This window comes from Ambystoma mexicanum, chromosome 5p, assembly GCF_040938575.1.
Source record: "Ambystoma mexicanum isolate Mex_15411 chromosome 5p, UKY_AmexF1_1, whole genome shotgun sequence".
NCBI classification, from domain to species: domain Eukaryota; kingdom Metazoa; phylum Chordata; class Amphibia; order Caudata; family Ambystomatidae; genus Ambystoma; species Ambystoma mexicanum.
This window is the reverse complement of record NC_090930.1, coordinates 840,145,338-840,172,249: the sequence shown is the minus strand read 5'-3', so window position 1 is coordinate 840,172,249 and position 26,912 is coordinate 840,145,338. Positions and strand designations below refer to the sequence as shown.

Genomic DNA, 26,912 nt, shown 5'->3' with positions numbered 1-26,912 from the left:
GACACCTTCCAGGATGGACAGGTCTGGCTGTTCTCTAGATTTGAAAATCAGACCCGTTGGTATTCCCTTTGACCTGAGAACCTTAGGCCTTCAACGCCATTGAACCAGAGAAATGTAAGACTTTCACTGCGCCTTCTAATTCAAAAGGCTTTTCTTGTATTACTCTTCAAGGCCAGCAGCAGTGTTTCTAGAGAATGAGATGCAAGGACGTAGGAATCCAGGGGACGGGGAGGACCAATGGCATATTCAGTGCCATTTTATCACCCACATTTCTGTGCTAATAGGCCCCCCCAAATGTGGGAAGAGTCCTCACCCGACTTTCTGATGCAAAGTTACTGCACGTTACTTTCAAAGCATATGATATGAATAACGTGCCTATACACATGTTTCAAGGCGCGATGAGTCAAGGGAGAGAAAACAAAGGGAGGACAAAGACAACGATCTTACTAGGCCTAGTGACCTTGAGATTGTGGAAGTGCAGGGAAGAGAGGAGGGGAAAAGTGCCAGGGGAAGGGGAGGAAGGGCAAGTGCAGGACACAGGATCAAAAACAAGTAGTGCGGCCCGCAGGTGGCAGTGCAAGGGTTAAGTACAGACAAGTGTCTGATAAGTGCAGGTAAAGGGACTGTAGGGTTGCAGATACAGACCCAAGTGCAAGGGTTGCCAGGAGGCAGTGCAGGTGTGCAACTGGGCGGGCAGGGGCCTGGCCCCGAAGTTCAGAGGGTAGCCAGGTGACCAGTGCAGTATCAGACAGGAGATCAGCAGGGACTGGGAAGAGAGAAGGCAGAAGCAAATATGAAAGTCTTGAGATGCTTCCAGAACCAGAGAGGGTTCTGCTCAAGTTTCAGAGAGGCAGGGAGGCTGTTGCAGAGGGAGGCGCCAGCCAAAGAAAGAGACCTGCCCCCAACTCGTTGCTTGGAGATGCGCCTGACCCTCAAGGAGTTGGAGGAGCAAAGAGCTTGAGTAGGAAGATATTTCCAAAGAGAGAGTTGGGGGTATTGCAGTCCCAGGCCCCAGAAGGCCTTGTGACAATGCAAAGGGTCTTGAACTTGATCCTTGCAGCCACTGGGAGCCAATGGAGAGATTTCAGAGCTGGAGAGATACAATCCCTGGGCTTGAGGCCAAGGACAAGTCTTGCAGTCCTTTTCTGGATGAGTTGTAGAGGAAGGAGAGTAGAGGCAGGCAGATTTAAAAATAGGCTATTGCAGTAGTCGAGCCTAGAGAGAACCAGAGCCCTGGAGACAGGGAGCATCTGGGAAGGAGACAAAAGGAAGAATACCTCTGAGGAGGTGCATTTGGTAGTTTGACTTCTTAGAGACGTCAAAGATGTGAGGAGAGAATGAGATTGTGGAGTCGAAGATGACCCCGAGGTTCTTAGCCTCACTGGTGGGAGCAGGATGAGGGCCAGGGTAGGCTGGCCAGAGTGTGGCAGGAAAAGAAGGTGCAGGTGTGCCAATGAGGAGGATCTCGGTTTTACTGGCATTCAGGCAGAGATCATTGGCGGCACACCACTCCTGAATTGCAGACAGACAAAACGGGATGATAGAAGGAGGCGAGGCAGCAGAGGGGAGCCTGAAAGTGAGTGGAATGTTGAACGCATAGCACTGAAAGTTGGAGCAGGAAGAAGCAATGTGGTGGGCGAGAGGTGATCGGTATTGGTTGAACAACCAGGGAGAAAGGTTAGACCCCTGAGGAACACCACAGGTAGAGAGAGGGAGGAGAGGAAGGACCCAAGTTGGACGTGGGTGGGTCGGTCAGAGAGGAAAGAAGTCAATCAGGCCAGAGCCTGATCAGTGATACCCAGGTTATCATGGAGCCGGTTGAGCAGGATGGCATGGTTGACCATGTCAAAGGCAGAAGAGAGATCAAATAAGATGAGGACAGAGGGGAGATTAGCATCAAGGTTAGGGAGCAGGCCTTCACAGATGTTCAGGAGAGCAGTTTCCGTGCTTCTGGATGCTCTGAAGCCAGACTGATGGTCATGGAGACAACAAACAGATTCAGTGTGAAGATTTAAGCTGGGAGATGGCCAGCTTTTCGAGGAGTTTACTGATGAAAGAAGTGATGGAGATCAGGTGCTAGTTAGCCAGAGAGGAGGGGTCAGCTGAGGGTTTCTTGAGAAGAGGGTGCACAAGAGAGTGCTTCAGGTGGGAAGGGAAGGTTGAAGTGGCGAAAGAGCAGTTGCAGAAGTCAGCCAAGGCAATGTCAATATGGTCCTTCATTGTTTTGGAAGAACAGGGAAGAACCTATTTTGACAAAACTTTCATAGATCAGACTCATCTAGAAACCTTGCAGGAGTGAAGGGAGGAAAGGCAGAGAAGGGAGAGGGGTGGCATACATGCTCTGCGCTACTGCCTGACTGTTGCTAACTTCCAAGTGTCAATCTGATTAATTTATTCTGTAATGCGTCCACGTTAATTGTTTTACATACAGTATGTGCGTTACCTATGGCACAACTCATCTAGTGTTTTCACCTTTCTTTGGGAATTTACTGATCAAGTGTTATAATCTAAAATAAAATGCATATTGATAGGTTTGAGTACCACAATGCTAAAGAAGATTGTTGATTGTGTTAAGCACTTGTTGCAGAGCTCTGTATTCACATGCCAACTCACAGTGCCAATTTAATTCTCTCTGGGGTAGATACACTTTAGTGTGTTAACTGTGGTGCCAGAAACATCTACCGTGCTGGAAATCAATGGGCCTCATTCAGGATCTGACACAATTTCTGCAGGTCTTTCACTTCCTTTAGGACTGTGGTTCTAAGTCCTTCCCTCTATACCTTGATTCAGACTTGATTCTATGGGCAAGTGAAACAGTCACTCGCAGTATCTTGGGGTTAATGGTCTACCGAACACGTCCTTCTTGTCTCTGTATCTTTCTTGGCTGGTGCAGGGGTTGTTCAAGTCACGTGTTGGTCCTCCTGCACTCTGATACTGGGTATTACCCTAGTACCTTGGCTCACCTGATAAAGGTGAACCATCAGACACTGCTCTAACAGTTGCAACATAGTACTGTAAGCTTTCCCCTCTTGACAGCCCTGTAGCTCACCTAGCTTCAAGATTCAAGGGAGCGCTTTACAGAGGTGTACAACAATACAGATATACAAAGTAGCGCCTTGCAGAGGTATACAACAGTACAGATGCATAGCGGAGCACTTTTCAGAGGTAACAGAACAGATGGACAGCGGGGTGTAGGATACAGAGGGGCACAGAGAAGGGGTACAGGGTGATGGGGAGTAGAGGGGCGGATGCCGTCTAGCGAGTCAGATGGTGCAGGGGGTGATGAGATTTCCTAGGTGTTGAGGAGGAGAGTCTCCTTGAAGAGGTGGGTCTTAATTTCTATTCTGAATTGTAGGAGCACATTTGATGCTGACGGGGAGGAGGTTCCATAGTCTTGGGGCGTAGGCAGAGAAGGCTTGTGTTGGAGCCTTTCATTTTTGCAGGAGTGGATTTCAAGTCTGCACATGACCTGGCTCTGGTGATACGCTGTCCACCGGAAATGCTGAGTTTCTACGCGAGGTAGCCTGGTGACTCTAGGGTGACTGCCTTATAGATGATGCAGCAAGACTTGAGGGTGATTCTTGCGAGCAGTGGGAGCCAGTGAAGGTCGATGAGTGCCGGGGTGATGTGTTTGTATCTGCCTAGACCATTGATGAAGCATGCAGCCGTGTGTAGGACACTTCTCAGGGGCACAAGGGAGGACAACGGGAGGCCACCAAGGAGGGCATTGCCCCATCCAGGTGGGATAGGACCAGTGCTTGAATGGTGAATCTAAAGCTGGCCGGAGGCAGGAAGGGCTTGACTTTCCACAGGAAGGAGAGCTGATACCAAGCTGTCTGAGTTTTCTTATCTATGCGTGTCTTGAAGGAGAGGTGTTTGTCAATGTGGAACCCAAGGGACTTGGCGCAGAAGGTCCACTCAGGTGTGACGCCCTCAAGGTTCATGGTTGATGGTGTGGAAGCATCATGAGTCAGACACAGACAACAGGTTCAAGTTCTCTCAACACAATTTTATTGAACTTGAAAGGGAGTGTGGATGAATGCATAACTTGCCCTTTGCTAAGGTGGGATTTCCCCACCTAAAGAAAACTAAGGTTAGTCTATGTCAGGAAGCCCAAAGTAAAACTTCTGTTTATGTCCAAAACCTAAACTAGCCCTCACAACTAACTTCAAACAATGTGTAGGGATGTCAGCATCCAAAAGTCAGTGTTCAAAGTAAAGTACTGAGCTTCTTACTGCTCTTTGGCTTGTAATCAGCTCCCCTTCCCCAAGTTCCAAGTAGTTCATCAAACACAGGGTTTTCCTTCCCCAAGAGTTCAAATCTTCCACCTTTCAAAACACTTTATTTAAATATCACAACAAAGTCTTTGCACAACACAAGCTTCTTTTCAGGTGTTCTTCGTGGCTTTTCCATTCAGGGATACCTGGTTTAGTCGCAGTTATCAGACAACACGGTCCACCCATTGCAGGTCACACAACCGTACCCTCTCTTGACTGCTTTTCCTTTGATACCAATCCTATGCTTCTTCTCAGCAGTGAGGTTTGCCTCATTCTCACGTGTCACACACTCATGACACTGTATTGTAGCATGGTTAACCACCTTCTACTTTTTACACCTTCTTGTATTTTCTTGGCTCTTGCCAAGGCTTGTTTCCTTGTAATATACAGTTATTGGCACTTTCTTTGCTGTGCCAATGTTGGATTTCTTATCTTGCATTCAATTCTTTGTGCTTGCTTGGTTTTGGTAGCACTTGTTTCAGTGAATGCAGTTCATTATGTCAATGCAGTTCAAAACATTCCTTTCAGTAAAGTTCACAATCTTTCTTTCATTCCTTTCAATATGCCAAAGTGTTTTCAACTCGCTTTTATTTCATTCAGTATTCAAAATACCCGTTGTAAGTGATTTCAATCCGGCACTCACCCAAGTCAACGCCTGGCATGTAATGCACAACTGAAATCCTTATTTATTTTTGTCTAAAAGTTCTTTTATTCTGAACGATGTACCACTCATACACTGAGATCACGCCCCTCTCTTTGAACCCACCCCCGTTCACACTGAACCAGGAATCAGGCTGGTTTGCAAAGTTAAAATATTTATTCATGTATTCACAATTTAATCACACAATGTTTTAATGGGTACACAATAATCACCAATGGGGTGATGTAACACAGAATAATCTCTTTAATACACAAGGAGGAATAGTGAGCAAAACAATTCAGCACAGAAATGATACTTTTGTGTGTGTGTTCAGATCAAATAGCACTGTGGTTAATAGTTCCACCTGCACACCCCTCAACCCCCCAATAGGCAATGTAAAGAGATAGGAGGAGAGAGAGCAAGTATTCAGGAATGGCAGAATTCAAACAGAATATCAATCCCGATTTCCCCCAGAAAACACAAGAGGAAAACGGAATTGAATGGCAAGCTGTCAGAATGGTTTTAAAGTCAACTTAGATTGAGTTGGGTGAAAACACTAAATGTGGAATAAATTGCTGAACTTGTTATAAATCTTATGGGAGCCGCTTTGGTTAGTTGCACACAAACACTAGCAATGATTTAATACCAAGAAACAATTTGAAATCTTAAAATTAAGGTCGGGAGCAATCATAAGCTGTTTTACACGTGTAAGAATTTCCCAAAAACGAAATTTGCAGCACACTTTTCACTGTGCGATAACGGGAGAATCGTATAGATTTGGGATGCGGGTTTAGCTGTGATTTAAAGCTGTGGATGTTAGCTACAAGCAGAAGTTGAAATTATGTTTCTAGCACAAAAACGAGGGAGTTATGAACGTTTTAATGGAGGTCGTTTTTTCGAGATAGGCACAAGAATGGGAAACAGGAATGCACTTTTAAAATGGCAAAAAGGTTTTCTTACACTAGAGGATGACTATGAATAAATGAATACCACAGAAGAACACAGCCACTTGATCAGGGTGACTGCCTGCAGAGGAACTCGCCTTCTTCAGATGAGAAAAGATCAGCGCAGAGACAGTTTTAGCAATACTAATACAGGAGGAAGATAGGAGGGATAGGATAGAGAGTTCAGACAATTCACAAATACTCCTAGAATATCAGGTTCTGAAGACAAGATAGGATGGGTTTAAAATGGGGATTAACTAAGCAAGGTACATAGGCTAGTGACAAAGTTCTATCTATAGACACTCACTAGATATGTTTTTAACGGAACCGTCAGGATTCTGGCCCGTCAAAATTCTGGCCAGGGAAGGGACTCTGGTTCAGGGACAGACAGCTGGGCACATCGTATTGGATCTGCAATTAGCAAGGCGCTCTGGTCATAGCACGGCACAGGACTGGATTGGATCTGCCCTTTTTAGTTCTGATAATTATTTCAGCAGGCAAGCTGTACAGCACAGCCCGGCTATATTTTGATGCTCCCCTTAGGTGGTGGAATTCTGGTTCTGGAATTTAAGGCCTAGCTGAAAATGGTTCAGCTATGCAATGGGCCTTTCTGCTTTGCCAAGTTTCTGGAGCCTGGAGCAAGGAAGATGGAAAGTTCTGCAGCAGGGAGCTCCGCCAGCATTTGGATAGTGGGTGAATCTGTGTGTCCTTTTGAGTGGTGAGCTGTCTCTATTTATGCTATGATAAAGGGGTGTGTGTGCTGGTTTATCCTAAGCTAGCCCCTTTGACAGGCAATTGGTTCAGAGTCTCCTCTCTGCCTTGATAGGAGGATAAAAACAGTGTGTCACCTTTATGGTGTGGGTTTATGAGGCTAAGAGTCCACCCCTAGCCTCTTGAACACATCTACTTTTGACACAATACATATTTAGACGTGAGCAACCTCTATAACAATCACATATACAGATTACATATTTTGTGTAGCAGCTACTCCTTAAAACCCTGTCGCTGTGGGATCTTGTGTCTGCTTTTCATCGAATTTTGCCCTTTTCATCAGGAACACAATGTCCAATTTATCAGCAAATTTCTACAAGTGTGCGCGTATAACATGGGCATAAGTGTAAAAAGTTTCATACTTCTAGCAGCAATGCATTTGGTGTAAAATCACTTTTTCTGCCGTTTCTTTGCCGAACATGTCAGAGTTCTGGCGCCTCTTGAAACGTGCAGCCAAAATTTTGATTTACAATTCTGTTACTTTTGTATTTTTTACAATTTTAAGTGGTAAGTTAGAAGTCTTTAAATAAAATGTTCCTTGTGAATGTTCAGCCACAGATGGCTGTTTGGCTCTGTCTCCTTTTATCTCCCTTCAGTCCAGAATCCTCTCCTCCCGGTTTCTCTTGGCAGAGTCCCTTTTACGAAGGTCCTCACACCTCATATTTCCTGCTTTGCAGCTGTTCATTGTCTCCTTTCCCACTGAAGACCAGGTTCTTCCCCACCCTGTAATTATCGCCTTGGTGTGATTTCCTGCTGGAGGGGATGGAGGGAGAGGCCTTGCCTCTGTGAAAAAAGCTGTTATTCCAGTTTGGTAGCTTTAGTCAACTTATTTTAACTGTTAATTCTGTTGAATTTTCCCTTAGCATACAACAAACTTGTGGGATCAAATCACAGCTAAATACTTATTCAAGATTTTAAACCATGCAATCAAAACAATTACCAGATGGGTTACTCTAAATAACAGGCCTCTTAGATTGCAAACATTTGATTTCAGTTTATACATGTTTAATCATGCAGGCTTCTGACAGCTGTCATTCAGGCGGCCCAGGGTACTGCACCCAGATTTTGACAGATCCACAGACAGGCCACTTTTACTGTGGAAATCCCTTGATGCGCTCAGATTTTCAGGACATTGTAAGTTCACAATGATTTCTTGAACTAAGTGAATTGTAGCACCCAGCAAGAATTTTGGATGTTTGAGGGTGTTTTGTACCGGCATTCTGCAGTTTCAGCAACAAAGAAAAAGTGATTTAAAGCAAGATTTGGGGGTTTCCTTTAGCAAAGCAATGCTTTTTCCATCTGTACTCCATTTTCACATGTTGTGGAGCCCAGTGACATGTTTCAGGAGTGAGAGCTCGGTTTCACCACTGACATGCATGGCAGATTGTGCAGCCATCTTTTTGTGCTTTGCTGAGCGCGATTTTCTGAGGTTTTGGCGCGCACAAGGGTTTTGCGGCCATTTTACTATTTTTGGCACCATCAGAACACAGTGATGCCGCATGGCAGTGCAAAAGTGGGTCAAGACATCCCACACCGTCATCTGTTTTAACTTGCATTCGGTACTCAAAATGCCTTTCATTCATTTCTTTCAGTATTCCAATTACTTGTCATCTGCTTTAACTTGTGTTTGGTATTCAAAATTCTCCCAGCTTTTGAAGCTCATGCCTCCATTTCCATTACAAAACGGACTAGAACGCTCACCATCTTTGCTTTTGTTGTCCTCCTACCCATCTCAGTGCTTGGTTGGGGTTGATAATGGTTTGCTTTCATAAAATGAGGATGTTGGTCTAGTCATCCTCTTCTTCGTCCCAGTACCATATGGATGCAATTTGGGGAATACTTTAGGGGAATCACAGGGAAATTGCTGACAAAAGCCTATGAAAGCTTGAGGGATTTAGGGTTTGTGGTGAAAGGCAAAGGGGGGATACCATGTCTCACCTAAGGACGTCCTCTCCCCACTTCAGGTGATACTTCCTTGCATATCCACACCCAAGGCCGGGATCCAAAAGCAGTGGATACCAGGGGGAAAGAAGTGAGAACACCCTAAGGTTCCTCACAATAGCCAGGTCTGTACGTCTGGGTGTTCGGTGTTGTTGGTGAGGAGTAGGAATTCGGTCTTGGTGGGGTTGAGATTCAAGTATGCACTGGACATCCAAGAATTGATCAGAGTGAGGCATGTTTTGAGCCTGTGGAAGTCCTTGATGGAGTTGATCTTGGGGTATTGTTGTTTCATCTGTGTATTGGTGGGTGTGGATTTTGTGTGTGGCTAAAAGGGCTCCAAGCGACTACATGTATAGATTGAAGATCACCGGGGGGAGATTGGAAATCTGCGGGACTCCACAGTTTTTCAGTATCTCCTAACTCCCACACCTCCCTTTTGTTTGTCCTTTCTTTGATACTCTTTGCGTAAGTGTAAATGGGCACTTGAGCAGGAAACTCCCAGCAGCTGTGCATTTGTCATGGGCAGGCTTTCTGATTGTCAGGGACCGTTACAAACTAATATTTCCCCATGTTTAACTGTTTCAGCTGCAAAGCATGTGGTGGTTCCATGTAGCAAGGACATTGAAGGGGTGTTCTGCCATCTTGGAGTCAGGCAGCCCATCCTCTATGGCCGCCTGATCTCAGGATGGCAAAGCAGGTCTACGTGTCTATACGTGAGACTGCCTTGTTGTACCCCCCCACCAAGTTACAATACATGTGGGGTGATCACAGACGCAATATTTTGTGCAGGCCGGAAAATTTATTGTGGGTGCACCCGTCCCAAGCCTTCTAATTAATAGTACTAGATCTTTGGGCACATGTTCTTAAGGCCCTAGAGCTTTGCTATTCCAAAAGAGTCCAAACGGCCAACAGATGATGGCACTTGCGTCCAGGACTTTGGGGAAAGTGGAACCACGTTCAATCATGTAAAAATAGCCACAGGCATGTTCTTGTTATACAAGTCCCTTTTGTAAAGCTTTATTCGGATTAGACCGTCAGCACAGTTCATCATAATAAACAAAGTATACAAAATTAAAAAGATAGAATACACACAACAATCTTAAAAACACATATGACACTTAAAATTGGATCTAAGTAAAATGATTGTCCTGCAGGTGATCTTCCCCGTATGAGGAGCACAAGCTTGCAGCCTCATAACACGTTCCATTGTATAAGTTAAGAAGTGTCCATCATCCTCCCTCTTAGAAACCAGGAGCTGTGCACATATTTATTTTAATTTTATTTTGTACATGTATAAAGTGCACAAAGCAGCCCTCAGGCATTGTGGCACTGTTACAAGCAAGGCTTACTTAGTTGCATGAAACAGAGGGGGAAGACATAAGACAATCTGTCTGTGGCTTGAGGTTACAGTGAACCAAAGAACAGACTGTTAACATGAAGAACATGCAGTGTACCATGATGGACGGGCGACTCTCTGATTCACAGGTTACAGGGGAACCAGAAGATAAAGCTCACCAACAAATAGATCAGGTACCTAGGGGCCCTTAAGGTCTAGAAATGGCAGAGCTAGTTAAAGAGCATGATTTTATGTGCTTTCCAGAAGGACGTGTGGGAGGTCTCGTTCTTGAGGGTGTTTGGGCACAATGAAAGGGAAGTTGGCACCACCTGCTTTGGCCCTTTTGACAGTGGGGATGTACAGCTGGTTGGAGTACTGTGCTCTCTTGTGCCTGGAAGAATATATCTAGCAGAAGCAAACACAGCCTTACACTCCACTGTGCATGTTAAAAACTGCATAGCTTCTCATGTGTTCCTTATCCTTGAATCAATCAATAAAGCTTTTAAGTACCTACATCTTAGTTCTGATGTGGTGGGGCAGATTAACATGAAATGGGTCAAAGTGTCATTTGCTGATCAACAAAGGGTGCATTCACCAGATCTCGACAATGACCATGCTCGGGTGTACCAAGCTGTATGCAGAATCCCTAACCTAAAACGGATATATAGGAATCGTTCATAGGGAGGGTGGATTTCATCTAGTATATATCTACATTGTCCCATCATGTATTGTAAGTGACTTCAATCTAGCAATCCCACTAAGTCAATGCCTAGTCTGGAATGCCCAATGGAAGCCCTTATTTATATATTTTTATGTCAAGTTCTTAAATCTGGATGATAACCCTTATATTACGCTACTCTCTTTGAATCCCCCTGACCTCACTGAGCCAAGAAGTAGGTTTGTTTAGCAAATTAAAAGGTTTATTGGAAAAATTAAACAATATATATATATATATATCACACTTTTATGAATACATTAATATGTGATAGCACACTTATGAGTATGAACAGTGATCAACAATGGATATTACAGTAGCACAATTCCTTAATTACTTAGGAGTTGGTATAGAAAGGATAACGTAGCAGAGAATACTTTGTATGGTTTCAATGAAAAGCAATGATGGAAAGAATGCAGCACAGAAATAAACTGGATATGGTTTCAACAAGAGATAATCTGATCACTTTTTCCTTTATGACAACTCACTCCCCCCCTATGCAATATGAAGAGATGGAAAGGAGAGCACAAAGTTTTCAGGAATACAATCAGAAGCAGTTCAGTTCCCGTTCCCCCCAGCAAGCTTAGAGAAGCAGGGATGATTTTAAAACACAGGCCAAATACTTTTAAATGTGGTGGCAATGAAGTGAAAAATATGCTAAAAATTATTTTAATTCCCTATAGGAGATTCAGGTTAGGTGATAGCTACTTTGAATTAGTTCAGGTCAACACTAGCAATTATTCAGGAATGATTATCAGAGTGAAAACAAATTTCAGCAGTGGAAAGCAAGAAGCAGCTATTTTTACAAGTGGTGAAATTGAGTCAAATTGCAATTCGTGGCACTTTTTCTGAGTGCGTCGATCGCGATTATGGAACAACTATAAGCAGTTGGAAAGCTTAGGTTCTTAGCTTTAAAATGACAGTTAAATCTCGCTTCTAGGACATACGGTACAAAAGATACGGATGTTTTTGTGGAGGTAGATTTTCAGAAATGAAGTCAAGATTTCAGAATGACAGATGACACTTTTTCAGCTTTGAAATCACAGAATGGACACACGATTTCTATGCCGTTCTAAATAGGTTGAAATGGATGGGATGAGATTACTTTAGACTAAGAGATGACTATGCACAGTTCTTGGCTGGATACTCACGACTAGTTTTGGACTGGAATGGGCCTGGGACTGCACTCCCGCCACCGGACGATCTCTGGCACTGGTTCTGCTCACAGCGTGGCCTCTGGTCTGCTATCAGCACGGCAAGGCGGTCTGGTCTGGGTCTGACGGGTTCTGGATACAGCTCTGCTTTCCGGGTCTGGATATGGTCCTAGCCAGAATCAAACAGCTCGCCCGGCTGTTGAATAGTTTGGTTAGGTTGCTGGATTCTGAGGCCTGCTGAGAAGGATTCAGCTTTTGGTTCAGGCCTCTCTGCTTCAAGTTCTGGAGTCTATCTGGAGTCTAAGTTCTGGATATGGTCGGGCAGCGCGCTGCGCAGAAATCGATTAAAGAGTGGAAAATGAATGTGTCTATCTGGTCTCAGTGGCTCTTTTTATGTCTTTTGAAAGTGGGTGGGAAGGCTGACTTTCTATGCCCAACCCACTAAGGATTTGATAGGTTAAAGGATTTTCTGTGCCCTGACTGGAGAAAGGGTAGTTAGTCAGAGTGATGCTACTATTTTACAATCTAATAAAGACACGCCCCTTTGCTTTTACTTAGAACCCAATTTTTCATAACCAAACATGTTTCCAAGGTACACAAGTTGTTGAGAATACATGTACACATCCCAGATTAATTTAAGACAGTTCTCTGTTCAACCCTGATCTTTCTAAGAGCTTGGGTTCAAAAATGACAACATTTTGCGCTTTTAGTGGCTTTCACCATATTGGTTTTTCATGCAATATTAATAAATTGTGGGGTTCGGTCTCAGAACATCACACAACGTCCAGCTTAGTCTCAAATAGTGAGTGAAATTGTCATTTTAAGAATCTCCAAATTGTACATTTTTGTCCGCTTGGTATAATTAGTTATCAGTATTTTCACAAAACATATATTTGCTGGAATCCACAGTTGTTTGTCTCCGCCCCTAGAAACTTGGCTTGACTCAGAGATCAGATGTCTTGCCTTCCCCCAGAGCAGTGTTGACAGTTCACACCCAAAATCAGCATACCCTGTTCAGCTGAAGGCATCCTTTGTTTTTTCCTGCTAGCAGGGCATCACTCCAGGGTGCCACTCTCCATTTGATTAACAGAAACTTGTGATTTCCTGCTTTCTTGTGTGGAGTTCTGAGGTGTGAAGGCTTCCCATGGACCGCAAACCTTTAGAAGTCTGAGCTGCATCAGGATACTGTTTTTTTTTTTTTTTTTTTATTTGATTTGATTTAGCTGAATTCAATCAACTTTTCAAATTTACATATTTATACAAAATTAATAAAATGGAATGTTACAAATAAATACAGGGTTCATTGTTTGGTACAAAATTCACATTGGTACAAAATATAAAAAAGGACATGCGAGCAATTTAAAATTACATATATACGTTGAATTTCAAATAATCACATGTTTATATAAAATCTTCTCGATGCGAACCCATAATGATTTCATTCTCCCATATTATGGCAAAATAGAATTAGATACATTGTGTAAAATTTAGTCATACCAGTTTAGAGATGTATTTCTGTTTGTAAAATAGTTTCCAGGAAATGTACCATTGATTTCATGATTGAGAATCTAGGACTGTTTACTAGGATACTCCATATCTCCTCTTCATCTCGGTCCACATACAGATTTATAAGTTCAGTAAATTGTTTTGATCGTAAAGATTTTAAGTGAGGACATGTCACTATCAGATGTTGCAGTGTTTCTATAATGGTGCCAGATTCACAATAACGACAATAAATCTGTTCAACATCTATCATTTTTCGTCTCACCAGAACTTCCCTTGTTGGCCATAAGTTCAGTCTTACACGTAAGAACTGATTTCTAATTTTAGCCGAAGGACACCTCCGAAGATAGCTAGTCATTTGTCCTAGACAGTTAGAGCGAAAGATGTTTATATTAAAATCTTTGTACCTTGCACAATTTTCGTAGTTATGAATCCACGCCCATTGGTAGTATCTTGTTTTGGCTCTAGTTGGGTTCTCTATTAGATTCTGTAGAGAGATGTTAGCTCCCAATAGAGTGTTCAAAACTAAATTACGCCATTTATCGGGAAAGTACTGATTTGATGAGATTAGATAGTTAGCAACTGTACTTAATATGTTATTATTAGACACTCCAAGTAGGCATTTGCGAAAAAAAGCACACATGCTCCATTTAACCCTGCTGTTTATTGATTTAATACCCAGTTCGAGTCGAAGGAGCGGCATAGGGACGCAATTTGGCAAATGGAGCACCTTTCTCCAAAAGGTCGCCTCTATTTTATTCCACATCTGATCATTGGTATATAACTTGGATTCAGCACCGTATGTAAGTATAGGACATACTTTTTGCTCATAAAATAACAATAAATGATTTAAAGAAAATTTACCATACTTATAAACTAAAATTTTTGCCTGAGATACAAGAGATATGAGTTTGGTTTGTAGTTTTTTTGAGTAAAATTGATCATTCACGCTGTTTTGAATGAAGATACCCAGGTACTTATATTCTAAAACTGTGTCCATCAGTTTTTGCTGCAAGTACCATGCAGAGTTTTGTAGTTTGCGTTTTCCCAGGGGCCTACAGATCATAATTTGCGATTTCTCAGTATTTATTGATAGATGATTCTCCAGAGCATATTTGGACAGCGCAGATAGCAAATTCTGTAAACCCAAAGGAGTTTGAGAAATTAGCACTAAATCATCAGCGTAAAGTAACCACGGGATGCGCTGTCCACCTATCTCGGGTGCATCTGAGAGTGTTTGACGAAAGGAGTTACCCATATCAAGAATAAACAAATTAAATAGAAATGATGCCAAGATGCAACCTTGTTTTAGTCCAAGCGAAGTGGCAAAAGCTGCAGAAAGAAGACCCTCAATGGAGAGTCTTACACGCATGGAGGTGTCAGTATGTAGCTGAATGATTATTGCTAACAAGGAGGCAGGACATCCAAGAGTCTTTAACTTATGAAACAGTAATTTACGACTTATAGAATCAAACGCTGATTTAAAATCAATAAAAGCAAAGTATAAGGTTTGTTTCCTAATTGCATATTTAGATTTGAGCATGTTTAGCATTATAATGTTTGGAAGTGTACCTAAACCGCTAACAAAACCCGATTGCAGGGGATCAATTTTGGAATCTCGAAATGCCCACTCCTTCAACTGCTTCAAAATAATTCGAGAAAATATCTTCCCAGGCACATCATTTTATAAATCGGAACAACAATTGACTGTTTCCAGGACAAGGGAATAATCTGTGTTGCATTGATGGTTTCAAATACCATATACAGAATGTCGGCCCAGATTTCCGGGAAACATTTGAGTTGTTTATTCGAAAGGCCATCTGGGCCAGGAGCTCCCGAGTTACTCGCTTGCGATATGCATAGAAGGATATCATCTCTATCGAACGTAATATGAAAAGGTGAAAGCGGACCCGGGCTAGCTATGCCCGATTGATCCGATGGAGCAGCAAAAGCAGTGGAGTAATATTGGATCCACTCATCCTCCATGACATCATTCATTTGAATAGCCACTTGGTGCCCGGATGTAGCTTGGTTTATGATGTTCCAAGTTTGCGCGGAGTTTTTAGTGGCCAAAGCTTTTAACATGCTAAACCCATCGCTTTGGTAAAGTTTGGCTCTTATACCTCTTACCCAATTTGTATATTTAGTTTTAATTGTAGTTAGGGCATGGCTGCGCAATGACGGGGGAAGCTTAGCAATGCTTCTTTTATCAGCTCTGAATTTGGCTTTTCTCATTCTTATTTCATGATCGTGAATGTGAAGGTGAGGAGTCTGCTTGTGCTTATGTATGGTTGAACCTCGCTGAAAGAGTTGCATTAGATCATAATATATTAAGTCACTATATCCAGAGACTCCATTTCTAACTTTTAACTCGGCTTGATAATAATTTCTAAATGCTGCCAGGGACGACTCAGACCACGTCAATTTATTCCTTGTGGAGTTTATGTTACAGATGCCCGGAATATATGCAGGCAATGATTGGTTTGTATTTAAAGTAGAAGACCAAATCATATTTAAGATGTTATGATCACTAGCATCTGTTTGAAGGATTTGGAAGGCTGTGATCTTATTTAGCATACGGGTCGTGGTATACATGAAGTCTATAATTCCCGTGGACCCATTCCGGTGCCAAGTGGGTCTCGGAGGGACATCCTGTGGCAGAGTTCCATTCAGCACAAGCAGACTCCTGGACCTCACAAAAGACGACCACTTATCAAGTCGTTCTCTTTCAGAGGTACGTGGAGGGCCCAAACAATGAAGATTTAGATCGCCAACCACAAGTATATGTTCTGTTAGACCTTCGAGTAAAACAATGTCAAGTGCCTTAGCCATACAGTCCAGAAAACAGTCATCCTGGATACCCGCCGGGTTCCAATAAACATTTACAATAGCACATGCAAACATCCCCATCCCGACTCTTGTCATTTGTAAAAACGGGTTAGGAGAGTACCATGGTTTGATTTTTAGGCCTGCCGACTGCTTCACCGCCGTCAGCAAGCCCGATGTAGGCCGACCCCACCGACCTTTTACTGCTGGGGTTAAGAGAATATCAAAGTTGTTCCATGAAGGCATCTCTGTGAGCCATGTTTCTTGTAATATGATGACATCATGATCAACCAAGCATACATTCTTATTGTTTAACAAATGATTATGGCCTCTGGAGTTCCAGCTAATAAACGACACTGACACACTTCGCAAATCCTTATCCTAACAATCACTTGCTTTGGTATTGCACTTACATGTTTTTGCAGTTGGGGGTTGGTCTTGTTTTAAAGTATGTATTGAATTAGATGTCGGGATGTAACTTGATACGGAGTTTGTGGGTTCTATCATTGTCTGGAGCTTAAAACCCAACTCGAGCAATTGAGTTTTTACAGCCCATATGGTGTTTACCACTACTCTCGAGTTGAACCATAAATTAACAGATGTACAGTTTGATTGATTCACAAATTCAACTAGTTCAATATCAATTGTTCCAATATCATCTAACTCTGGAATTTCCCCAAAAATTGCAAGGACAGAAGCTCGATTAAGATTGTATTGCTTTGCTGGTGCGGGTAAACAAGTGAGGGTCAGAGCATGAATAGCTGGGCGTTTAAATCCTACAGTTGTTATCTTTTTGTTACCTATCGATGATAAAGTTTTAGGGTTCGATAGTATTTCCAGACTGGCTTTAGGCTGAGAAAGACCATGGTTCTCAAAGAACTTAACCAACGAGGACTGAATCAACATATCCATATTTCCCGCAATGCCAAGCTCATAGGGGGATTTATTTGATGTTTTTGTTGGGGACACTTGAATCGGCATTTGAGATTCAGAGTTTCCAGGTGCGATATTCAAGACCTTCTGTGTAGTTGTTTGGGAACAATATAATTCAGATGTAGCCGATTTTGGTTTCGCTACCTCGTTTGTACTAAATTCTAGCTTTCTGGGGGCTGGTTGAAGTGCCATATATTCATCAATGGCGTGCCTCAACTCTTTGAGTCGTGTGTCTCTATTCACGCATGGTTTTAATGAAACCATATTAGGTGAAGGTGTACTGGGGATCTGTTTTTGTTGGTCATTTTTGGAAACATCAGTGGCAGCACGGATCAAATCATTTAAAGGACTATGATCTGGAGCTGGAGTTATCGATGCTACATGATCGTTTATTTTTCGGTTTCTTGCTTGAAAAGAATATTTTTTGGCAATCGCTTTGGCCGCAGTTACAGAGTTAGCAGCTGGAATGGAGATGTTTTTAACAAAGGTTTTAGTTTGTGAGGAACCTTTGATTGTAGATTTAATATTTTTAGATTTTTTTGCAAGTGGAGGTTTTTTAAGTCCCCGTTTGTTGTTTGAGTCAAACAAGGGATATGTAGCTTTTTGGGAATGTTCCACACCAGTATTAATTGGGTCGCACGAGAGGTCAATTATGGGATTCGCAAAACAAGGAATAGTCTGGTAGACATGCGGGGGAACTGCAGCTGGAAAGTAGGTCTGGGATGCTATTGACCTTTTGTTGCTTGTTGGGCTGTCAGTTTTGGACATGTTTTCTAGTTTAGTGGCAAGTGTTAGATGCTCTGCCAGTAATTGGTTTAATTGAGCGGAGTGCAAGTCTGCTTTCGTTATTAGGGCCTCAAACAACTTTGCTAAGGCCATAATGGCCGTGTTCATGGACATTAGAGCTACTCCTGTGTTTACGGTAGAGGAATCAGTAAATCCAGCTTCTTTAGTGTTATGGGTCGGCATTCTCCGCGGTGTGGGGGCTGTAAAAGACAGATTGGCAACCGACTGGGCTGCACTGACATTTGTGAACAAGATTGGTGATCTAGACAAGTTTTCAGAGCGAGTGTATGAAGAGAAGGCCGTTGCATTATAGTCCAAATCAATGATGGGCACAGTTTCAATATTTGAGAGAGGGTTTGGGCTGGGACCTGTTTTTAACTTGTGAGCTTCATCTAGAAGCAAAGACTTCGAATCAGACATTTTTATAGGCTGAGCAGTAGTGCCTGTCAAGACATTCTTTAATAGAACGCTATCTGTGAGAGACACGTTTTCTTCAGCAAAGACCACAGAATCAGTTACACCAGTGTCAGCGACTGTCACCCTTGGAGTTGTGCCTTCTTTTGCTACTACCTTTATACCAGGCTCAACTAAGGCGATTTTGTGATCTATAGGGGGTGCTAGCACAGGACTGAATAAAGGAGGACCATTGTTGTATTTAGAATGTAGTGAGGAAGTTGGGATAGACGAGTCACAACAAAATGGACGGATATCCATACTTGCCAGTATGTCCGTTTTTGGTTTGGATTTTCCAGTGACATTGCTCACACGAGGGGTGGAACTCAATCGTGGTTTTTTGGATTTTGTAGCTGTCACTTTTTCAGCAGAAATGTCATCATTTGAAAAGTGTGAGGTTAAAACTGGGGGCATGCCTGTTTTTAAGGAAACAATGCTGCGTTTCATGTTGAACAATTCAGTACAAAATAAAAAAAAATGTATAGACAAATAATAATAAGTAAAAGATGGATAGGTAAATGACTGAATGTCTTGTCCCAACAAATCACCTTAGATATTATCGCTGCACGCTGCAACAAGCGCGGCAAAGCGGGTAAGCGGGACTTGACCGGGACTTTGCTCCGGTGCGCGCGCGCGGTGCGCGCGCTCGGCAGGCTTTATAGCACCGCCCACACAAAAGGTAAGCAAAGCCTAAAAAAAGGAAAGGTGCATTAGTTAATGTCCAATATATATGTTGAAAAATGGTGAGTGGTAAGTTCAACGATTCTTTTCACCTTCTGGGCGTTGTAGTGTAAATCTTCCAAATAATCGTCCAAGTAATTCAGCGAGGATCCTGAGAGATCGGCAAGAAGCTGCGGGTAAGCGGGACTTGACCGGGACTTTGCTCCGGTGCGCGCGCGCGGTGCGCGCGCTCGGCAGGCTTTATAGCACCGCCCACACAAAAGGTAAGCAAAGCCTTCTGGGCGTTGTAGTGTAAATCTTCCAAATAATCGTCCAAGTAATTCAGCGAGGATCCTGAGAGATCGGCAAGAAGCTGCGGGTAAGCGGGACTTGACCGGGACTTTGCTCAGGATACTGTTTAGCTTCTGAAATCCATGTCTCCTGTCAGAGTTTAGATCACCAGTGCTGGTCAGTGGCGGGCTCCGGTACTGCACCCATTTTTGGCAGCTGTCTTGAATTAATACATTTCAAAAAGGGGATTTTACTTGATAGCATATGATCCTTGCTAACATTGTATTGATGTGGATTCTGCAGTAGAGTAATGCAGAACACCCAACCAGAAGTTGGATTTTTTGTTTGGTGGTTTTGTGCCCATGATTTTAGCAATTTTTGACATCAATTCAAACGGATTTCGAACAGCACCATATTCCTTTGCACTGGTTTTGCTCTGTGTGCAGCCAAAGTATAAGGTCTGGCAATGGTCTCCTGTATTAACACTGACCGAGGCAAAAGAAGATGGTGGCCTATCAGTCAGGTTTTCACTGTGCATTTTTGGATGATTTCTGGCAAGCAGCATGCTTTCCGGCGGCCATTATGATGTTTCCGCTGCCAGTAATGCACAATGATGTTGTAGGGCTTGGATGCGTGGGTTTGAAACATCCCACAGTTTCAAGGTAAAACGTCAGGGCCGTTCCTCATTGAGTACCTTAATGCCTCTAACTTTTCCAAGGATTTACTCTTTGCAGTTACTTTAAGTTCAACTTTTGATTTTATCTGGCACTCAAGCGGATTATCCCAAAAAGCTATCCAGCCACACCTCTTAGCACCTTCCAATTGTAAAATGTTCCTCAGGGCATCTCTGTAGAGAGCTAAACTCGGGGAGGACCATAATCTTACCCTATATAATGCTGGTTTAAGGACAATCTGGTGAGTTATAGGCCATACCTGAAGGACCAATGAAGTCAGGACATTTTTCAGTAGAACCAATAGGTTCTTTTAAAAGATGTTCTGCATTGAAATAACAATGTTATATTAGAGTAGCCCCAAATCTCAGAACCGTAAAGAGTCACTGGTAAGGGTTGTTTTTCAAATAATTCCAATGCCGGCGAGATTGCCCCGCTACCATGACTCGTAAAGAAAGAATGGATACCCCCACCATATTTACTTAGGCTGATTTTAGCTTTAAGGAGATGGTCCGACCAGCCCGTTTCGTTGAACCTAATCTCCAAGTCATCAAAAACGTTGCTTGCTCCAACTTTGAGCCCCTACCCTCTATTTTCACTCAGCAAGACTTGGCAAACAGAGTTTTGAACACCATGACTTTTGTTTTATTGGCATTCAATTCAAGCCCAGCTGTCAAGGATGTCAAGGGATGTTTTCAACCCTTTTGATGATGTGGCGAGAATTACTGCGTTATCTGTGAAGGAGAGTGCTGGCCACCTCTTAGACGCAATTCTAGGCGCGTCCGTAGCACCCACCTTCAGTGCATCCGCTATTTCCTGAATAAATATCCAAAAGTGGAGTGGTACAAGAACGCATCCTTGGGGAACCCCCTTCTGAGGTGCAAAGAATTCAGATTGTTCCCCTCCTAGCCCATAATGGACCGAAGCCTTTGTCTTCATGTGTAGTAATTTAATTTCATCAACTAATGCGGTCGGAGCTTTCCTCCTCTCCAAAACATGCCACAAGGCTTCTCTTGGGACTGAATCAAAAGCAGTTTTAAGATCTAAGAAGATGGCATATCATTTTATTTTGAGCAGTCTGGTGTTTTTCTGTATTAGTAGAAATAGTAAAAAGCAGTGGTCCCCCGTACCAATGCGAAACCCAGCCTGGGCATTGCTAATAATCCCAGCCTCATCCACCCAATTTTGTAATTTAACTTGAAGAATTTTCCCGAATGTCTTCCCAAAACAATCTAGCAGTGAAATTGGGTGATAGTTTTCAGAGTGCTCTGTTCCTCTTTTTTATACACAGGGACTAGTGTTGCCTTCCTTCATGTTCTAGCGACTTCCTTTGAGTATATAGCAGCGCTAAAGGCTCTGGTCAAAATCAGAGCCCATGTAGCGAGTACATCCCTGTAAAAATCCTGGGGTACCCAGTCAGGATCAGCGGCTTTTCCCAATTTTTAGGATACCAAGACCTCTTCCACCTCTTCCCTAGAGGTAGACAATATCTCCACGGGGATAAGCAGGATCAGGCCATTAATTTTAGCCAACATAAACGTGCCTTCCGGGGAAGCATATAAATTGGATAAATGTCTCCTCCATACAACTCCCGGGATATGACATTGCTGGGTCTGCTCGCCATCCAACACTTTCGGACTGACCAGTTTCCAGAATCGTGTTGTATCTCTCTCATTCAGAGCAGAATATAATGCATCCCATGAGGTTTTTGCGTATGCCCCTTTTTATTTTTTAATAACCGTTTATATTAAGCATTTAGGAGTCGTAATAGACTCTTATCCAGGGAACTATCCATTCTAGCACAGCAAACTATGTCCCTATTTGCCATAGAAAACTCCTCATCGTACCAGGGCTATAACACCAGCATCCTGCTTTTTATTTTGTCGTTTGAGATGTACAAAAATGGTATCGAATTCGAGCCCAAGATCTCAAATTCTGAGATTAAGGCACTAACTGGGAAATTGGGATTAGAGAGATTGCCCACATTCTCCACAATTGCTGCATATGCCTCAGCTTTTAATTCCCTGTCAGTCCAATTCGCCCACTTAACAGTTTTTCTGGAGTGACCATCAATAACAATAATCTGGTTATTCCTTGGACCCTTTCCCCCACTAGGCCCACCAATCCAAATGCTTCATTTGAAGCAGAGGGGATTATGGTTGCTTTCTTTCCTATCAACTACAGCTAAATCCCTGGTTCTAAACCAGCTACTGCCAGTAATAAAGATATCATCGATACAAGAAGACCCCTTCAGACCTCTGAATGTTCTTTGTGCTGGTTGATCACCTGCCAATCTCCTGTTGCAGGCTCTAAGATTTAAATTTGCGATGATACACGCGAAATCCACCGCCACTTTGAGTTCTTTTAGAAGTAGTCAACAATGGTGGGATAGACCAAGCCATGTCCTGGTCATCCCAGAGGCCTTCCGTAGCTACCAGTGGTTCTAGCTGCAGGTTCATGTCCACTGCCACCAGGGTATACTGGCTTTGTGAAATCAATGAGATATTGAAGTTACTCAGTTCCTGCATGCTCATTAAAACCGCCAAACCTGTACTCACACTTGGTCTGTTGTATAAATTAAAAAGCAGGATCCGATCACCCCTTTTGTAGACACGGCCAGCAATTGGAGATCTGAGGAGCCAGTTTCAATGGAAACCACCTCCCAGTCCAATTTAGCATCACACCAAACCTGTAGGCCTCCCACTGGCCTTCTTGTAGAGCCTTTAGTGGTAGAGACCATGAAGTTAGAGTAGCCTTGAAAATCGATAGGGTCCAAGGTCCACTTTTCCTGAAAAATTAAAACCTGATGCTGTTTGACAACAAAGTCACACCATGCCTGATCTGTAATTACTAGTTTTAAGCCGGTTATGTTCCATGATAAGGTTTTTATGGGAGTGCTAGCGGATTCTTCAGTCTCTAACCACTCCAGTCAATCTACCTGCTCCAAGTCAGTGAACAAACTCGCACCATTTCCATCTACTTGGGCTTTTCTTGCCCTGGCTATCCCTACATTCGAAAGTAAGCTTATATAATTTGAGTTCCAAAGCGTTGGGCCATTTTGTTCAAAGTTAAGTTCAAAATATTGCTGGATCGTACCAAATTCTTTCCAGCCCTTGGAGGAATTACACGCAGGTCGTTACTTAGGATGCCCTCCACCAATTTCCAACAGCTCAAGTATATCTCAGTATAATCAGTGCAGGAATTCGGAAGTGAGGCCCAAACACATGTTTTAAAGTCCTTCCCAATAACCAATAGGCACATCCTGGTTTCCCTGAACAAGTGTACATACTTCCATATCCTCGTAAGCACCTATTGCTAATCTAGGGACATTGGTCATATAGATCCGAGGGGCCTATATGCCTGAAAGAATAATTAATCCTATGTTCAGGGGAGACTTTGTGCAGTATGTCAATTAACGCCCCCAGTGGACCATCAATGCAATTTGTCAATTAACAGTAGAAAAGTTTTAAATACTCTGGGTCCAGTTCACAAAGCTTTTTCCAGTAATACGTTTGACTTATTGGGGGGAAAGAGGCGACGTACTCATGAGTACGTTACTCTGACTTCACAAAAGGGCATTTGTGAAACACAAAATGAGGTTCGACTTTACAACTGTCTGACTCCAAGAAGTGGGTATTGGCAGGGGTATGTTATAGAGTTGTCAGTACGTCAAAGTGGTCTTTGTACTGGGACGAGCACACGCTCTCAAAACTTCAAAGTTGTCCTTAGAAACCTTTGTGAACATATTTAAAATAGACCTGAGCGTTCCACGTGCAAGTGTTGAATGTAAGCGGTGAAAATGAATGAAAGTGTATGTTACACATGGGATGTGTGGAAATAAAAGGGAAATGTGGTGGAAAATTAGTTTTATTGAAAATTGTAATTTATGTTCCTGTTTGACGTGGAGGAATGTATTCAGTTACTCAAATGTCAGGCCAACAATTCTGGATGTTAGTTGAACTTTGTTTGTAAATCTGGTCCACCTTGAAGAGATTTTCTGACAGTAGTTGCATCAGATTACTTTGTGAATATCAATTTGAGGTGACGTTCATGACCACACTTAGGTGTACCTAACACCTGTAGTAACTTGCACTAAAACAGCATTCTAATGACTTCCTTCCTCCCACGGATTCCTTGTCTATGGTATCTCCCAGCAGAGCTCCTCGTCAGAAACCTTTCCACCACCAAGGTACTCAGCGCGGCTCTGCGTCGGCTCGGCTCTAGACCTTTATGTACGCCGCATCAGACATGATACCTGGCCACTATATATTGAGCCGTTGTGCCCTGTGACCTTAATTCCTTTTTATGTGCACTTTACTCTTGTGCAATGCCAATTTTGTATATATTTTGTTGTTTTTGTTCAGCAAAGCTTTTTTTTTACCTTTTTCCACAAGTAAAAAGGTGTCAAATGGACCCGTTCAAGTTTGCTGAGTTTGGAACATCATACAGAAGAACGTTCCCCAATCTGCAAGGATAAGAGGAAGAAAAAACATTGGAAGAGGTTCCTTTCCCCCTGCAGCTCCTTGAAACAAGATTCTTCTTCTTCATCCAAGCAGAGATGCCACCGCCCCAGGGACTCCTCTAAGGTAACGGCACCACGGGTACCCTTCCCTATCAATTCCTCCACTCTGGGAGAATGGGGGGGGCCCTTTCAGCTTAAAATGTTGGTTATCTTTACCAAGTCCCGGCACCAACAGCTTTGCAGAGCCATCTTGGTCCACTGCACTTGGACAAGCCAACAGGGACCCTGCTAATGATGATGCCTGTAAGCTTCCAGGCTCCGCTTTGGCACCTCTGGGCGAGGACCTACCATTATGCCACACCAGTCTGTCGCCTGACATCAGTCCTCGGCACTTGCTCCATCTTCCATGGCACCTGGGGCACAGATAATGCTCATAAATATGCTCTGCTTCCTAGGGAAGCATTAATGTCAAGGATGGAGGACATCTTTGTTGAGGAGGGTGATCCCATCCGCGTTGAGCTGAAACCCTTATGCACTAGGTACGTCAGAGTTTTCCCCTGAGGAGTTTTATGGAGTAGATGGTGTTTTGATGGACCATGCCTCTGGATTTGCAGGAGGCAAGTGGACTGGCTACGTCCTGGAGCAAGACATTCCGCATGCACCAATTCCAGGAAAGCCTCAGGCTTCGTTCTAATGACTGATGGCAAAGGTGGTGGAAACCTTGGAGTTGTCAGACCAAAGATCCAATTTGAATTGATGGACATTCTTTTGATGAAGGTCCACAAAGAGAACCCCTACTACCACTCAATTCGGAAAGTGGAGGCCCTGGTGCTTGAGTTGTGGACTAAGATTGCTTCAGTCCCAACAGTGCACTGGGATCAGACGCATATGCTGCCACCCTCGGACCCGGCTTTTCTTTCCTCTCACGCCTCTCCTGAGAGCCTGGTGGTTCACGCTGCCATAGCGAGTTTTAAGACGTCCTCCTTTCCCTTCGTACCCTCGGATAGAGTGACAAGCTGGATGCTTGGGTTAACGAAGGCTTTTGGTTGAGCCATACATTCCTCCTGTGCCCTGGCTAAGTTCTCTTTTGTACACTGCTGAGCAACTGCCTGCGGTTGAGATCAGAGAGCGTTTGAAGCTCAGGTCTATGATGGCAGGAAAGCCCGCGCGGCAGGTATTACCCAAATTGATCTTTTACAATTGACCTTCATATTATTTTAGTTATTTTATATACGTATTGGGTTGGTTTTGGATTATAAATGATATAAGGGGATTGGGTGGGAGGTTGCAGGGTTTTTTGGATTAGGTGGAGGGTTGCGGGGGGTTTCCCCCGCATATATGTCCTAATTGACCTTCTAAATTAGGTCAATTCTCCCAAGGTCAATTGTGAAAAGGTCAATTAGTATACAACCCGGCGGCAAGCCGCATTCTGCAGTCTGGCCTTTTTTTTACATGGCTGACTTTAGAGTGGACTCGTCATGTATGGGGGCATGCCTGGTGACTGAGTTGGGAGTCTGCCTACACAATTACTTCTGCTACCCCAGCCCCCAAGTCTTTGGGCCTGTAGATGTGGAAGCTGCACCCACTGTTGTGTTTGTGCCTGGGGGGCACCCCAGTCTTGGGCATAATACTGGGTAAGTGGTTGTGTGGGGGGGCAGGGTTTATATTGAAGTGAGCCCTGGGGGTGCATTTTAGTTGATTGACCTGGGCACCACATTTTCTGTAAAACTGCACTGACTGGGGCTGCCCATCGTCGTCTGCGCACGCGTGTCTAATTGCTAGACCTCTGGCACTACCTGGTGATGGTGAAATTGGGCCCACACCTTGGGCAAGGTTTGAGGTGACCGCTGGCCCTGTCCACTTGCTCCCATTCTACACGCTGAAGTGGGTCGCTACTGTAATGCCCTTATTCAGTGCACAAAAGTGCAAGTTGGTGGGGTCAAGCCAACTTCCTGACTGAAGGTGTGCACAATGAAAACGTTGCTCAAACATCGTTTTGCATGCATTGTAGTGCAAGAAACCACGGAGCCAGAGAGATTTGTCTGGCATGGGCTTACCATGCTTATACCGATACAAGAACTGAGTCCGTGCAGGGGCGCCTACACAACGTTATTGCCTCCAAAACCGGTTTAAAGGGTCCGACTTTTTACAGCAAATTCGCCTGTACGAGACACCTTTGCCGGTTTGTAAATTAGGCGTGGCGATTGCTGCCGTTTGTATGCTGAGGGTATTTGATTGAAGGTAAATTGTTCATTTACACCATCCAATATGTATTTTGATTGGCTAGGGTAGATTTGACGGGAACAAAAGAAATTAACTATAGTTTCAATTTCAGGCGAATCGTTTTGGGGAAAGTGGTAACGAGATGGAAACGTGAATTTAACATGGGGGCAGAGCTCTCATCAAATCAAATGGGAGTGATGAGGGAATGGGAGGCCCAGGCGATCGCTGCCGGGTACGGCAGCAGATGCTCCGCACAAATCCAGCGCGCTGCATCCCGTCTGTTTCTATGGTGATGGAATCGGTAATTATGGAGCCCAGACACACTC

General features: G+C 43.5%; 1 protein-coding gene across 4 annotated transcripts in view; it reads left to right on the top strand.

Annotated features, from left to right (window-relative positions):
* ELMO1 (engulfment and cell motility 1) overlaps window positions 1–26,912 on the top strand; it is a 2,216,232-nt gene that overhangs the window by 1,765,628 nt on the left and 423,692 nt on the right. The window lies entirely within an intron of this gene.